Source organism: Euprymna scolopes, chromosome 46 (genome assembly GCF_053919585.1).
Source record: "Euprymna scolopes isolate OS-2025 chromosome 46, ASM5391958v1, whole genome shotgun sequence".
NCBI lineage: Eukaryota > Metazoa > Mollusca > Cephalopoda > Sepiida > Sepiolidae > Euprymna > Euprymna scolopes.
In genome coordinates this window covers 74,362,018-74,379,035 of record NC_136527.1, presented here as the reverse complement: position 1 = coordinate 74,379,035, position 17,018 = coordinate 74,362,018, and the positions used below count along the sequence as shown (strand labels likewise).

The 17,018-nt window shown below is 34.3% G+C and overlaps 1 protein-coding gene and 1 pseudogene across 1 annotated transcript in view; both read right to left on the bottom strand.

Moving 5' to 3' along the window:
• LOC145270166 (uncharacterized) overlaps positions 1-17,018 on the bottom strand; it is a 417,807-nt gene that overhangs the window by 245,741 nt on the left and 155,048 nt on the right. The gene's annotated exons all lie outside the window — the stretch shown is intronic.
• On the bottom strand, positions 4,125-4,288 carry LOC145271785 (U2 spliceosomal RNA; annotated as a pseudogene).

Here is a 17,018-nt window from a genome sequence, read left to right as displayed (position 1 = left end):
CCGTCAGATGCTGCAAGCTATGACAAGCTATGACTAGCTATGACTAGCAAAGACCAGATGTGGGGGCAACCCCACATGCCTGACCATTAACCAGCTCCCATTTCCCACCTCTCGGGAGCTGGTCCCCTTTTCCCTTCCCCCTCCCTTCACTCCTCACATTAAAAATCGGCCTTGTGCCTAATTTTCTCGGTCGGGGAGCAAATAAATACCATCTGTTCCGACAGATACTGCAAGCAAAGACCATATGTGGGGGCAACTCCACATATAAGGCCTTGGTCAATGTAGGGGCAACCCTTCATACCAATTGTAACTATCCAGCTCCCCTACTCCCCGGGGAGTTGGTCCCCATTTCAACTTCACTCCTCACTTTAAAAATCGGCCTTGTGCCTAATTTGCTCGGTGGGGGAGCAAATAAATACCATCTGTTCCGGCAGATGCTGCAAGCTATGACTAGCTATGACTAGCAAAGACCAGATGTGAGGGCAACCACACATGCCTGACCTTTAACCAGCTCTCATTTCCAACCTCTCGGGAGCTGGTCCCCTTTTCCCTTCCCCCTCCCTTCATTCCTCACATAAAAATTGGCCTTGTGGCTAATTTGCTCGGTGGGGGAGCAAATAAATACCATCTGTTCCGACAGATGCTGCAAGCTATGACTAGCAAAGACCAGATGTGGGGGAAACCCCACATGCCTGACCATTAACCAGCTCCCATTTCCCACCTCTCGGGAGCTGGTCCCCTTTTTCCCTTCCCCCTCCCTTCACTCCTCACATTAAAAATCGGCCTTGTGCCTAATTTGCTCGGTGGGGAAGCAAATAAATACCATCTGTTCCGGCAGATACTGCAAGCTATGACCAGCTATGACTAGCAAAGACCAGATGTGGGGGCAACCCCACATGCCTGACCATTAACCAGCTCCCATTTCCCACCTCTCGGGAGCTGGTCCCCTTTTCCCTTCCCCCTCCCTTCACTCCTCACATTAAAAATTGGCCTTGTGCCTAATTTGCTCGGTGGGGGAGCAAATAAATACCATCTGTTCCGACAGATACTGCAAGCTATGACTAGCTATGACTAGCTATGACTAGCAAAGACCAGATGTGGGGGCAACCCCACATGCATGACCTTTAACCAGCTCCCATTTCCCACCTCTCGGGAGCTGGTCCCCTTTTCCCCTTCCCCCTCCCTTCACTCCTCACATTAAAAATTGGCCTTGTGCCTTATTTGCTCGGTGGGGGAGCAAATAAATACCATCTGTTCCGGCAGATACTGCAAGCTATGACTAGCTATGACTAGCAAAGACCGGATCTGGGGGCAAAGGGAATTCCGGCAGATACTGCAAGCAAAGACCAGATGTGGGGGCAACCCCACATGCCTTACCTTTAACCAGCTCTCATTTCCCACCTCTCGGGAGCTGGTCCCCTTTTTCCCTTCCCCTTCTCTTCACTCCTCACATTAAAAATCGGCTTTGTGTCTAATGTGTTCGGTGGGGGAGCAAATAAATACAATCTGTTCCGGCAGATACTGCAAGCAAAGACCAGATGTGGGGGCAACCCCACATGCCTTACCTTTAACCAGCTCTCATTTCCCACCTCTCGGGAGCTGGTCCCCTTTTCCCCTTCCCCCTCCCTACACTCCTCACATTAAAAATCGGCCTTGTGCCTAATTTGCTCGGTGGGGGAGCAAATAAATACCATCTGTTCCGACAGATACTGCAGGCTATGACTAGCTATGACTAGCAAAGACCAGATATGGGGGCAACCCCACATGCATGACCTTTAACCAGCTCCCATTTCCCACCTCCCGGGAGCTGGTCCCCTTTTCCCTTCCCCCTCCCTTCACTCCTCACATTAAAAATAAATACCATCTGTTCCGGCAGATACTGCAAGCTATGACTAGCTATGACTAGCAAAGACCAGATGTGGGGGCAACCCCACATGCCTGACCTTTAACCAGCTCCCATTTCCCACCTCTCGGGAGCTGGTCCCCTTTTTCCCTTCCCCTTCCCTTCACTCCTCACATTAAAAATCGGCCTTGTGCCTAATTTGTTCGGTGGGGAAGCAAATAAATACAATCTGTTCCGGCAGATACTGCAAGCAAAGACCAGATGTGGGGGCAACCCCACATGCCTGACCTTTAACCAGCTCTCATTTCCCACCTCTCAGGAGCTGGTCCCCTTTTTCCCTTCTCCCTCCATTCACTCCTCACATTAAAAATCGGCGTTGTGCCTAATTTGCTCGGTGTGGGAGCAAATAAATATCTACTGCAAGCAAAGACCATATGTGGGGGCAACCCCACTTATAAGACCTTGGTCAATGTAGGGGCAACCCTTCATACCAATTGTCACTATCCAGCTCCCCTACTCCCCGGGGTGCTGATCCCCATTTCTCCATCACTCTCCACATTAAAAAACGGCCTTACGCCTAATTTGCTCAGTGGGAAGCAAATAAATACCTTGTTGTTCTGGCCTTCGGACCGGGATCAAAGTGTAGTAGCTGTTCTGCAGATGCTACACTTGAGGTCATTTTTCCCTCCATATTGGGACAATTACTATTTTTGGTCCCAACCAGAGTGCCCGTTTTGCCTTTTTATCGGGGAGCTGGTTTAACCCCACATTAAAAACGACCTTGTGTCACATTATGCTTTTGTGAGACATGTGCATGCGAGTGTTATGTTTTTTTTTTCTAAACAGTTCACTTCTTATAAATAAAAAAAACAAATACTCTAGTTGAGATCGAAACCTAAACCTAAAGACAGTGAGTAAAGTATGATAACCATTAGGCCAGCTTAACGCGAACTTTAGAAAGTATTTTAAAACCTACTTATTCTTAACGTCAGTAATCTGTCACCCGAACAATTCACGCATGCGCATTCGTGAAACAGTTGACAAGCAGATAAAAATCCGACATCGTCTATCTACCAATTGTTCAATTTCGACCTCCTAGCAGCCATTTTTTTTTGGATGAAAATATTTTAAAACTTTTCACATGTCTGAATACCCTATATACCAAATTTCAAGTCTGTAGATCAAATATTCGTGGCGTATATAGGTTGAGAAGTTTCCTTACACGCATATGTCCTCACTTTTTTCTTTTTTTTTTTTTAGATATATAGATTAGCTTAATAAAGAAGCAACTGAAAATAATCTGGCTCGCTTTTCGACATTTTTAATAAACGTACTGTTAAGCCTGGAGCATTTTTCTATGTTTTTTAGCTTGCTTGTCTATAATTTATTTGCGAGTCGTTTCGTTGTGTGTCTTTCGTATTTGTTTATTTGTACAGAAATTATTTGATTTCTTTATTGTTGTTGTTGATGATGATGACGATGATGATGATGGTGATGATGATAATGTTGTTTACAATGCGTTTCCCGCCATTGTTAAAACTTAAAGGAAACAAAGAAATATTAGTAAACAAAAGGCGGGAAAAAAAAGTCAAGGTGTGGCCGGAGGGGATTGCGGAGGACGTTTGACTTTTGTAATTAACGAAAATATCATGAAAGAGAGATAAAAATAAAAAATTTAAAAAAAAAAGGAAGAATGGGGAAAACGTAAAGAATAAAGGAATACAGTAAAAGAGAAAAGAATAGAACAGAAACATTAATTAAGTAAAAAAGATGATAGAAAATGAGAAAAATGGAAGAAAGGGTGACGTAAAGAATAACAAGGCCGATAGCCATTAGTCGCGTGCTCTCGTGTAATGAATGAATGCATGAATGTAAGATTGACATGACATTCTTAAAGATAAACTAAAATGACCGAAAAATGGGCTGAAATGACTTAAATAAATAAAAAGTAAATGACTCAGAATGACTTTAATGAACTTAAGGATGAACTGAATGACCTTAAGAATGACTTGAATGCTTAAAAAATGACTGGAATCCTTCAAAAACAACTTGAATGATCTGGAGAATGACTTGAATGGCTTTGAGACTTACTGGTTGTAAACTGGGTGATCATTTTACATTAAATTAATACAGAAAAGTGATCCCCCACTTTATATCACAAAGTTACAAACATAAGTACAGCATGTAGTAAGAACAGATGGTATTTATTTGCTCCCCCACCGAGCAAATTAGGCACAAGGCCAATTTTTAATGTGAGGAGTGTAGGGAGGGGGAAGGGAAAAAGGGGACCAGCTCCCGAGAGGTGGGAAATGGGAGCTGGTTAAAGGTCAGGCATGTGGGGTTGCCCCCACATCTGGTCTTTGCTAGTCATAGCTAGTCATAACTTGCAGTATCTGCCGGAACAGATACTACACTTTGATCTTGGCCCAAAGGCCAAGAAAATGGTATTTATTTGCTCCCCCACCGAGCAAACTAGGCACAAGGCCGATTTTTAATGTGAGGAGTGAAGGGGAAATGGGGACCAACTCCCTCGGGAGTAGGGGAGCTGGATAGTGACAATTGGTATGAAGGGTTTCCCTTACATTGACCAAGGTCTTATATGTGGGGTTTCCCCCACATATGGTCTTTGCTTGCAGTATCTGCCGGAGCACATACTACACTTTGATCCCGGCACGAAGGCCAAGAAAAGCTTAAAAAGCTAAGAACAGCATCTATTAACAACAGACCTTAACCAAAAAGGCAAAGCACAAAAGTGTTACGGACAGACCGGCCGACCGACCGACCGACCGACCGACTGACCGACCGACTGACGGAGTAACTTATAAAGTCGCTTGCACGCGACTAAAAAGAAATGGCGTAAAATAGGAATAAAGCAGAAATATTGTCTGACAGTAGAAAGAAATAGAAGAAAAAAGTGATCCAGATGAATACGAAATATTTAGTGAAGAAATGGACTAAGATGGAAGAAAAATATTTTTAAAAATATATAAATAAGAAATTATAAATGGAAGGGAAAGGGAAAGACGAGAGGTTCACAGGCACGAAAAACAAACATGAATGAATTTCAAAAAATTAAAAATAATAAGATTTAATGAAAAAAGTAAGGAAACAGAGAATAGAAAAATAAGAAAAATGGAAGACGTAAAATTTAAGAAATAGGAATATGTGGGAAGATTGTAGAACAGTAAAAAGAAATAGAAAAAAAGTGACGTAAATGAATGCAAGATAATTGATGCTGGAGTGATACGAAATGATTAAGATGAAAAAAATATGACAAACATAAAAATTGGAGATTAAAAATCGAAGGGAAAGAGGAAGACAAAAATGAATGAATTTCAAAAAATAAAAATTAAAAAAATAAGATTTAATGAAAAAAAAAATAAAAAAATAAGATTTCATGAAAAAAAATTTTTTTTAAATAAGATTTAATGAAAAAAAATTTTAAAAATAAGATGTAATGAAAAAAAAATAAACAAATAAGATTTAATGAAAAACCAAATAAAAAAAATAAGATTTAATGAAAAAAAATAAGATTATATGAAAAAAAATTTAAAAAATAAGATTTAATGAAAAGAAAAATAAGATTTAATGAAAAAAAAAGATTTAATCAAAAAAAAAAATAAATAAAAAAAATAAGATTTAATGAAAAAAAAATAAAAAAATAAGATTTAATGAAAAAAAATAAAAAAATAAGATTTAATGAAAAAAAAATTAAAAAATAAGATTTAATGAAAAAAATAAAATTAAAAAAATAAGATTTAAAAAAAGAATAAGATTTAATGAAAAAAAAATAAAACAGATAATAAAAAAAATTAATAAAGGAAGAAGGTTGAACGTAAATAATAAAAGAAAAGGAAATGAAGCAGAAAAAAAAATGAAAAATAGAAAAATGAGAAATTAAAAATACAGAAAGCAGAGAATAGAAAAATGAAAAAAATAAATGAAAGAAAAAAAAATGAGAAATAGAAGAATACAGAAAGCAGAGAATAGAAAAATGACGAAAAAAATGAAAAATAGAAAAATGGGAAATTAAAAATACAGAAAGCAGAGAATAGAAAAATGAAAAAAATAAATGAAAGAAAAAAAAATGAGAAATAGAAGAATACAGAAAGCAGAGAATAGAAAAATGAAAAAAATAAATGAAAGAAAAAAAAATGAGAAATAGAAGAATACAGAAAGCAGAGAATAGAAAAATGAAAAAAAAAATGAAAAATAGAAAAATGGGAAATTAATAATACAGAAAGCAGAGAATAGAAAAATGAAAAAAATAAATGAAAGAAAAAAAATGAGAAATAGAAGAATACAGAAAGCAGAGAATAGAAAAATGACGAAAAAAATGAAAAATAGAAAAATGGGAAATTAATAATACAGAAAGCAGAGAATAGAAAAATGAAAAAAATAAATGAAAGAAAAAAAATGAGAAATAGAAGAATACAGAAAGCAGAGAATAGAAAAATGACGAAAAAAATGAAAAATAGAAAAATGGGAAATTAATAATACAGAAAGCAGAGAATAGAAAAATGAAAAAAATAAATGAAAGAAAAAAAAATGAGAAATAGAAGAATACAGAAAGCAGAGAATAGAAAAATGACGAAAAAAATGAAAAATAGAAAAATGGGAAATTAATAATACAGAAAGCAGAGAATAGAAAAATGAAAAAAATAAATGAAAGAAAAAAAATGAGAAATAGAAGAATACAGAAAGCAGAGAATAGAAAAATGACGAAATAAATGAAAAATAGAAAAATGGGAAATTAATAATACAGAAAGCAGAGAATAGAAAAATGAAAAAAATAAATGAAAGAAAAAAAAATGAGAAATAGAAGAATACAGAAAGCAGAGAATAGAAAAATGACGAAAAAAATGAAAAATAGAAAAATGGGAAATTAATAATACAGAAAGCAGAGAATAGAAAAATGAAAAAAATAAATGAAAGAAAAAAAATGAGAAATAGAAGAATACAGAAAGCAGAGAATAGAAAAATGACGAAAAAAATGAAAAATAGAAAAATGGGAAATTAATAATACAGAAAGCAGAGAATAGAAAAATGAAAAAAATAAATGAAAGAAAAAAAATGAGAAATAGAAGAATACAGAAAGCAGAGAATAGAAAAATGACGAAAAAAATGAAAAATAGAAAAATGGGAAATTAATAATACAGAAAGCAGAGAATAGAAAAATGAAAAAAATAAATGAAAGAAAAAAAATGAGAAATAGAAGAATACAGAAAGCAGAGAATAGAAAAATGACGAAAAAAATGAAAAATAGAAAAATGGGAAATTAATAATACAGAAAGCAGAGAATAGAAAAATGAAAAAAATAAATGAAAGAAAAAAAATGAGAAATAGAAGAATACAGAAAGCAGAGAATAGAAAAATGACGAAAAAAATGAAAAATAGAAAAATGGGAAATTAATAATACAGAAAGCAGAGAATAGAAAAATGAAAAAAGTAAATGAAAGAAAAAAATGAGAAATAGAAGAATACAGAAAGCAGAGAATAGAAAAATGACAAAAAAAATGAAAAATAGAAAAATGGGAAATTAATAATACAGAAAGCAGAGAATAGAAAAATGAAAAAAATAAATGAAAGAAAAAAAATGAGAAATAGAAGAATACAGAAAGCAGAGAATAGAAAAATGACGAAAAAAATGAAAAATAGAAAAATGGGAAATTAATAATACAGAAAGCAGAGAATAGAAAAATGAAAAAAATAAATGAAAGAAAAAAAATGAGAAATAGAAAAATACAGAAAGCAGAGAATAGAAAAATGACGAAAAAAATGAAAAATAGAAAAATGGGAAATTAATAATACAGAAAGCAGAGAATAGAAAAATGAAAAAAATAAATGAAAGAAAAAAAAATGAGAAATAGAAGAATACAGAAAGCAGAGAATAGAAAAATGACGAAAAAAATGAAAAATAGAAAAATGGGAAATTAATAATACAGAAAGCAGAGAATAGAAAAATGAAAAAAATAAATGAAAGAAAAAAAATGAGAAATAGAAGAATACAGAAAGCAGAGAATAGAAAAATGACGAAAAAAATGAAAAATAGAAAAATGGGAAATTAATAATACAGAAAGCAGAGAATAGAAAAATGAAAAAAATAAATGAAAGAAAAAAAATGAGAAATAGAAGAATACAGAAAGCAGAGAATAGAAAAATGACGAAAAAAATGAAAAATAGAAAAATGGGAAATTAATAATACAGAAAGCAGAGAATAGAAAAATGAAAAAAATAAATGAAAGAAAAAAAATGAGAAATAGAAGAATACAGAAAGCAGAGAATAGAAAAATGACGAAAAAAATGAAAAATAGAAAAATGGGAAATTAATAATACAGAAAGCAGAGAATAGAAAAATGAAAAAAATAAATGAAAGAAAAAAAAATGAGAAATAGAAGAATACAGAAAGCAGAGAATAGAAAAATGACGAAATAAATGAAAAATAGAAAATTTGGAAATTTATAATACAGAAAGCAGAGAATAGAAAAATGAAAAAAATAAATGAAAGAAAAAAAATGAGAAATAGAAGAATACAGAAAGCAGAGAATAGAAAAATGACGAAAAAAATGAAAAATAGAAAAATGGGAAATTAATAATACAGAAACCAGAGAATAGAAAAATGAAAATAAAATGGAAGGAGGGGAAACAGGCACGAAATTAACGTGAATGAATTCCAAAAAAATATTTTTTTTTAAATAAGATTTAATGAAAAAATTAAGAAAATAGAAAAATGAGAAAAAATGGAAGAATTGGGGAAACTTAGAGAATAAATAAATGCTGTAAACGAAATAGGAATAACGCAGAAGGATTGTTTGACAGTAGAAAGAAAAAGACCAAAAAGTGAATACGAAATTGAATGATTATTTTTTAATCATCTATATCATAATTCAGGTCATAAAGGGGTAATTAATAATGATAAGGTCAATAGAAGTTTGCATACACATGCATAACATTCAAGTGTTATTTAATAATATTTAATAATATAACAGACTTAAATATTATTCACCCAGCTATAAATGTACACAACGAACTTTAAGGGAACAGCGAGGATACTAAAAAGAGCTCTCGGTTGGTTTCAATAAAAAAGTGGGACAATGTTGGCAGCTGGTTTGGCTGCCCCATACCCGGCATTACAATCTTCAAAGGAAGAAAAATAAAAAATAAATAAAAATAAATAAAGACTTCCATTGGATGCGGACAGACTCATTGTAGCCAGTCAAGATCAGGGCTTACTCACAAATGGATTTAAAAAAATGGCGGGCCTACAAGCAAATGGCCAATGCCGGTTTTGCCACTCAGCAACTGAGAGCCCAAGCCACCTAATGTCTGCATGTCCAATCTTATTGGCAGATGGCCTTTACACTGCCCGTCACAACAAAGTATGTAAGTACCTCCATTAGAAGATCTGTGGAGAGATGCAACTTGACAAAGCAACGAACATTTGGGAACATGAACCACCACCAATAACATCAAATGGAAATGTGACCGCGTTCTATGACAAAGACATACAGGCAGGCAGATACATAAAAGACAAGGCCATCAAACCAGATATAGTAATATGGAACAAGCCTGAAAGAACTGCACTCATTGTCGATGTCACAGTCCCAAATGATTTTGGCCTTAACAGAGCTGAACGGGAAAAAATAACAAAATATCAGGACCTAAAAAATGATCTAAAAACGACATGGTCTCTGAAAGAAATAAACATTATACCGGTTGTGATAGGAGCAACTGGGTTAATAAAAAAGAATCTTCATAAATACTTAGAAGCAATCCCTGGAAGACCAAGCTGTAACGAAATACAAATAGCAGCCATAAAGGGAACAGCATCTATTCTTAAAAGAGCCATTGGATATAAATTTAAATCATAACAGAATCAAGTGTTAGCTCCAGGAGGGATTAACCCCTTGATCTCTTAAAACTTACTGAAGTTAAATAAATAAAAAAATATGGAGGTCTGAACAGAGCTGAAAGAGAGAAACAAACCAAATATCAAGGTCTCGTTTATGATATGAAAAGAAACTGGAATCTTAGGAAGATATCAATCATACCAGTTATTATAGGTGCCACAGGGCTTATGAAGAAGAACCTGAAATCTTACTTAACTAATATTCCTGATGAACCAAGTGCAAAAGAGATCCAGACAATTGCACTTAAGGGAACAACGAGGATACTAAAAAGAGCTCTCGGTTGGTTTCAATAATAAAAAAAGACAGGGCAATGTTGGCAGCTGGTTTGGCTGCCCCATGTCCAGTTATAATTTTCAAAGGAAGAAAATTAAAAAAAAAAATGACTGACTAACGAATTGACAAGCTGAGTTTAAATTCAATCGGTCTTATTGCGTTCACTCTTGTAGTTATGACGTTGAGAAATATAATTATCTTCATTAACCAATTGAGCTAGTTTCACTGATCTTCTAGACTGCCCCCCTTTGATGCCTCCGCTCAGTCTCGAAAAACAAAGGATAACCCCTGGTTTGGCTGCCCGATACCCAGCATTACAATCTTCAAAGTAAAAAAAAAAACATGTGTATACATATCCACTAGAACAGATTTTCTCAAAAGTTTTAAAATATAATTATCCTCACGACTCATCAGAGCGTTTGGTCAAACGGGAAAAATGCAATTTCGGATAAATAATTGAATTCATTCAAAAAGTATCGCTAAGTCACTTTACATGTTAAAAATTCAATAACTTTTTTTTATATTAATATATCTTACTTTCTCTTTGCGCTATATATATATATATATATATATATATATATATATATATATATATAAAGTAGTTATATATATATATCGAAATATATATATATATATATATATATATATATTTCGATATATATATATATAACTACTTTATTTATTCACATAAATTTAATATACGAAAGTACAGATTTATGCGTAAACTTAAAGTATTTACTTCAAAAGTGCTCAATACGTAGGTAGAGCTAGTTATTAATTTATAAAATATAAATGGCGATTAAGCTACACTGAATATTCTGCGTTTCATCCAACTATAGGATTCGTCAGGCTTATGCGCGAATTGTGTGGTTGCCTCTTTCTTTTATATATGTTGAGGATTTCTAGTTAGCCAATCAGCTTTCTAGTATCCACCGTACTACAATGATAAAATGGAATTATTATTGCTTTTTTTCTTGCGTGCCTTTAGAATATGCAGCCCCCAATATCTTAATGATGAATTTCAATACATATATATGTGTGTGTATATATATGTATATATATATACGCATGCATATACGTATATATATATATGCACATATATTTACGCATATATATACGCATATATATATGATTGCAACGTCTTGTCAGACGGGTGCCACTCCTTCAGACATTTAAAATCCATGAGCCCAAATGACTGAGGGAGTATCTATAAAAATATGATGTTACAGAGTCTTAGCTTTGTACGACAGCTAAGTCTCTCTCTCTCTCTCTCTCTCTCTCTCTCTCTCTCTCTCTCTCTCTCTCTCTCTCTCTCTCTCTCTCTCTCTCTCGGTTCAAAATGTTGAGATCCAGCAACAAGCAAGAGCAAGATAGCCAGCAACAAATTAAACTGCAGACTAGCTTAATGCGGGTAATGGTCTTCCGCTTTATGGTTTTTTAAATCAGAGATTTGCTTCTCCTAGAAAGGTTGCCTTCACCACGGCTTACGGGAGCCCTCTCCACCCCAATACACATATACACACACACAAATATACACGGTGCTAGTTGGCCGTTAACCCAGAAAAAGAGTTCATTCGCTCTTTGGAAGGTCTTGTTTTTAATCCTTCAGGGAGACTAGCCGCCCTCCTCACCAAACAAGTCTGGTGGGGGAACCACTTTAGTCGCTGGTGACCCGACCATTAGGCAGGTAGTACTGGGTTACATGGTACCAGTAGCACATGACATGACCTGCCATGACGTATATATATATATATAAGTATATATATATATACGTATGTATGTATATATATATATATACTTATATATAACTTATATACATATATATATATATATATATATATATATATATATATATATATAAATACTGTATATGCCTGATTTCAAGCAATAACAAATAAGCAGAACATAATTAGAAAATCTTTGTAAAAAATCGCTTTTAATAAGAAGAACAAAACCATAACAATAAAATACCAATTTTAATAAAACACTTTGTTTACATCCATTTTTAACGGTAAAGCAAAAATATCGAATAAATAAATCACGCTAAAACAACAAAGAAAAAGAAAAAACAGGCAGTATTCGTTAATTAACGCTAGCTTGTTGTCAAGACGTTCAGAAAACTTTACAAATTGCGTTTTCCTAATTAACGCTAACTTTTTTTTTTTTTTTAGTTTTTGGAAAATTTTGCAAATAGCTGTTTCTATTTTAAAGATCAGATTTGTGGTACAACCGAAGAATTAACTCGAAATGACTAGTGCGTATATATATATATATATATATATATATATATATCCTTTGTCCGATAAAATTCATGTCCATTGGTTGATAGGAAGGGAAGCGGTGGATACTAGAAGGCTGATTGGCTAGCTAAATCCTCAATAGAAGAGGACGATATAAAAACGATAAACAACCACAGAATTCGCGCATAAGGCTGAAGAGTCCTAGAGTGGATAAAACGCGGAATATTCAGTGTAGCTTAATCGCCATTTATATTTTATAAATTACTATATATATATATATATATATATATATATATATATATATATATATATATATATATATATATATATATTTAAATAAGGGAGCAGTCACCAACAATGTGTATTTTTTAACATTATTTTATCATTCCGTTTCTTGGTTTTTCATTGAGAATTATGTTTGGATCATTGTAATAATGTTTCTAAGTCATTGAAATCGTTTTTACGCGCGTTTCAGACGTTCTGTGAAGCGCCCTCATCAGAAATTATTTCCATATGTGTTGGAGATGTAAAAATGGCAATTTTCGTAGTTCATTTGAAGTGTTTCCAAGGGGTGGAGGCTTGTAAGTGTTTATTATTCATTGGCATGTTCAATTTTTATTACTCTTTTATTGGGCTTGTCCAGGCCACTGACCTAGTTATAGTCACTCTCTCTTTCTGCTAGGGTTTTTTTCTTTTCCTTTAGGGTGGGGTAGGGTGTGTGTGTGTGTGTGTGTGTGTGTGTGTGTGTGTGTGTGTGTGTGTGTGTGTGTGTGTGTGTGTGTGTGTGTGTGTGTGTGTGTGCGTGCGTGCGTGTGTGTGTGTGTGCGCGTGTGTGTGCGTGTGTGTTTTTTTATTGGTTTGAGAATGTGTATACTGTTTTATAGTATTATGCGGTTATTTGCTTCCTTAGGAAGGTGACTGTGATCCGAGGTCGTTAATAATGTGTAAGTGTGAGGAGGGGGGGCAACTCTTCTGAAATAAGGGTAGGGGTGCTTTCATTCTATTTTGATATTTATTTTTTGGATTCTTGGATTTTAGTATTGTGATTTTTCGTTTTAGTTTTTTCGGGTATTCCTTATATTATGTTTGTTTAGAAAGAGGGGTGTATTTAAAATATGTATAGGGGATTTTTTTAATGTTTCTATTTATTTGTCTCCCCATGTGGGTATGGCCAGACCCTAAATATACATCTTTCTTTCGTTGGAATTTCTTAACCATTTTATTTAAATATATATATATATATATATATATATATATATATATATATATATATATATATATATATATACGAGCAAACAGTTAATAAAACATGTTAAAAAACACTTTGAAATGAGTTAAAAACATATTTAATCTGAAAAGGAAACACTAGATAAGTGGATAGTCGTTAATCCGCGGAGTTTCGAAGAAATACTTTCCTTCTCATCAGTGGGTAGGAATTAGGAAAATGCGGGATCGGATTTTGCATGCAAAAGTATTTGATGAAACAACAACAAGTCAAAGATCTTACTTGATAACAAAAAAGTGAAGCAGAGGGAATATGGTGAAGAAAAAGGTGATTACACGTGAATGGATAGTCTGGTGGAAGATAAATAATCCAGTGACGGTAAAATCCAAATCTATAACTTCTAGAAAGTTAATTGAATTTTCATTTGCACGATATAATTCCTCCCTTTATCTTAGAATTCCGCCTAACAAAATCAACATGTTCATTGATTTATTTCGTTCCACGCTAGACGTCGCATCCCCATTATGTTACTTAGCATCTTCTCTACTCTTCTGATGAGAAGCATTAGGCTTCGAAATACCTTGGCATAAAGAATCCCCTCTATCCTAAATGTTTGTATAAGTGAACCATTCTATATTCACCAATATATACTAATTGTTTCCTATATATATATATATATATATATATATATATATATATATATATATATATATATATATATATATGTATATATGAACAAATGATTAATAAAATATGTTAAAAGACATCTTGAAAAAGAGTTAAAAACATATTTAATTTTAAAAAAGGAAGCACAAGATAAGTGGATAGTCCTTAATCCGCGGAGTTTCGAAGAAATACTCTCCTTCTCATCAGAGGGCAGGAATTAGCAAAATGCAGGATCGGATTTTGCATATAAAAGTATTTAATGAAACTACAAGTAAGTCAAAGATCTTACTTGGTTAAAAAAAAAAAGTTAAGGTAAGGGGAACAGGAGGCAAAAGAAAAATAATAAAAAGATTTCACATGAATGGATAGTCCGGTGAAGGGTAAAAATCCAAAAATGGTAAAATCCAAAACGGTCGAATTTATATATATATATATATATATATATATATATATATATATATAAGCATCCTGAAAAGGTTTTCAAATAAAGACGAAACGTTGATGAACATATAACTTGGTGTGTTCCTTTTTCATTTTTGTGAAACAGCGAAACAGTACTGTATGTGGATGACTATAATGCTCCTCATCTTGAGTTGGGCATACTGAGAAGTAATACACGAAATACCATTAACGTACAAAGCGATGGTCTTTGTGTAAACAAATCGAGCTTAGGTATTTCGGACGATGTCAAGACATCGTTAATTCACGACTCGCACAGCAGCCGCCGATTAGCGTAATGGGTAGGAGCCTTGACTGACTGTCGTACAGGCAGTCGGGATTGTATACCTTTATGAAATATATTCACCAATATGAAGTTTTTGTATCGTCATTTTCCACTCTTATTGTTTCCCCATATATATATATATATATATATATATATATATATATATATATATATATATATATTGTGTACAGAAAGCTGTTAGTTGAGACAGGTCACAAACTAACAACTTTCTGTACACAAAATATAAGTACGCTCTTAAAATTTGGATTTTCCTTTTAATTGAGCACTCTGCTGGAATTCTTTTTCCAAAAAAACTAATCATATATATATATATATATATATATATGGGAGGCGGTTCATGTGAAAATAGTTTGCCCTTGTCCTTACCTTATTCAAATGCAACAAAATGTCTTCCCCCCGACGAAATAATACGAAATTATAACGAAACGTAAAGAAAAATGGTAAGCCGGACGTCAGTGGCGAAAGATATGCTGAAAGCAAAATGGCTGCCGCAAAAACTTGAAAAGGATTATTCGGTTTCTCGTTTAATGTCTGATGTTTGGTCGTGAGCAATCGAGTCTGTAAGGATTAACATTTCATGCTTGGCAATCACGAAGAGGTATTGAAAAACTTCTCCATCGTTTTCTTCTTAAACTTAATCCTCATCTCTTTTCCTCCAACCCTCTAGCTAAGTCCCTTTTCAATCGCACGCATGCGTATATGCATATATAGATATACATATATATATATATGTGTGTGTGTGTGTGTGTGTGTGCGTGTGTGTGTGCGCGCACACGCATACACTGTGCATCTAGTCGATACGTTCGTCTTATAATACAAGTGTTATTGAGTTGTTTTGTCATCGAGTGAAATGCCTGTTTTTTTTTTCCATCTTTTAAAATACAATAGTAGTCTCTTCAGCTTCTCAGACACAGTCTTTGTAATAATGTGATTCCTATCATAAGTTTACCATTATGAAAATGTAAGGGGGGGGGGAAAAAAGAGGGGCTTATCTAAGTGCACTATGTACCAGGTACCTTCAATAATCCTCCAGACTTTTTTGTACAGGAATTTAAAATCGTCGTAGACGCTTGAAAATTAAGTATGCTCTTTCTATACATCTTATAAGACTAACCTGCAGCACCCCCCGGCGTTGCCTGGGTGTTTGGAGGTGTGTGTTGAGCAAAAAGATAAAAAATAAAAAAATGTGGTTGAGGCAGGCTCGAATCCGTGCCGCGAAGGAGGAAAAGAACGTAAAAAAAAGAACGTGACGTCTTTGCTTTTGCACCCATCACCAAACCGAAAGTGGCGAAGGTTTAAATCAAAGCTAGTCAATCGAAAAGAGGGGATGACTTTCGAAAATATCGGCGACAAAAGCGACCCCTCACTGTAGAGAATTGCCCTTTTGAGGATGAAGAAATTAATGCTTTTAGCACGTTATTCGATATTTGTCGTCCGAAAGGTCGAGCGACAATACGATAGCAATCTCGTGAAAACCTGTCGCCACTGTTGAAAGGTTTTCTGAGACATACATATATACATGATGGCAGCAACTCGTTCTCGAGTATTGCCATTACTTAATATATCTCTGGCTCAAATGACGCAAACATGAGTGCAACTAGCACTTCTATGAATCTTCTATAGTCCTTCACATTCACTTATGACCATGTCCAAGCTGTGGTGCCGCGAACACCTACCAGGCCAGAAGTTCCAGAGGCTTTATTGCCATTGACGCCCATCCTTACATCAGTCCTCATTGAATGTCCGTTTGCCACAGCCTTTTTGTTATCGAGATACACACTGATAGTAAAATGTGTATTCTATTACATATCAAGTAATGCCTGTGCTTGAAGCTTTTTATAGTGAGGAAAGACTTTGCACTGAGACAATCCCACTCTCTGAACAACTGCCACATTGAACCAAAAAGAAGAGCAAGTCAACATCATTGGAAGCAGCAGTCGCCGCAGGATTTATATCAGGATTTCCCTTTTCCTAGAAAGGTTGCCTTCACCACGGCTTACGAGAGTCCTCTCAACCCACCATGCGATTTGATCCATGACTGGAACTTAGGTTGCTATGCACCAGAGCATACTCCACACGCCGGTAGGTCATGTATGCTGCAGCTCACAGGGTCTAA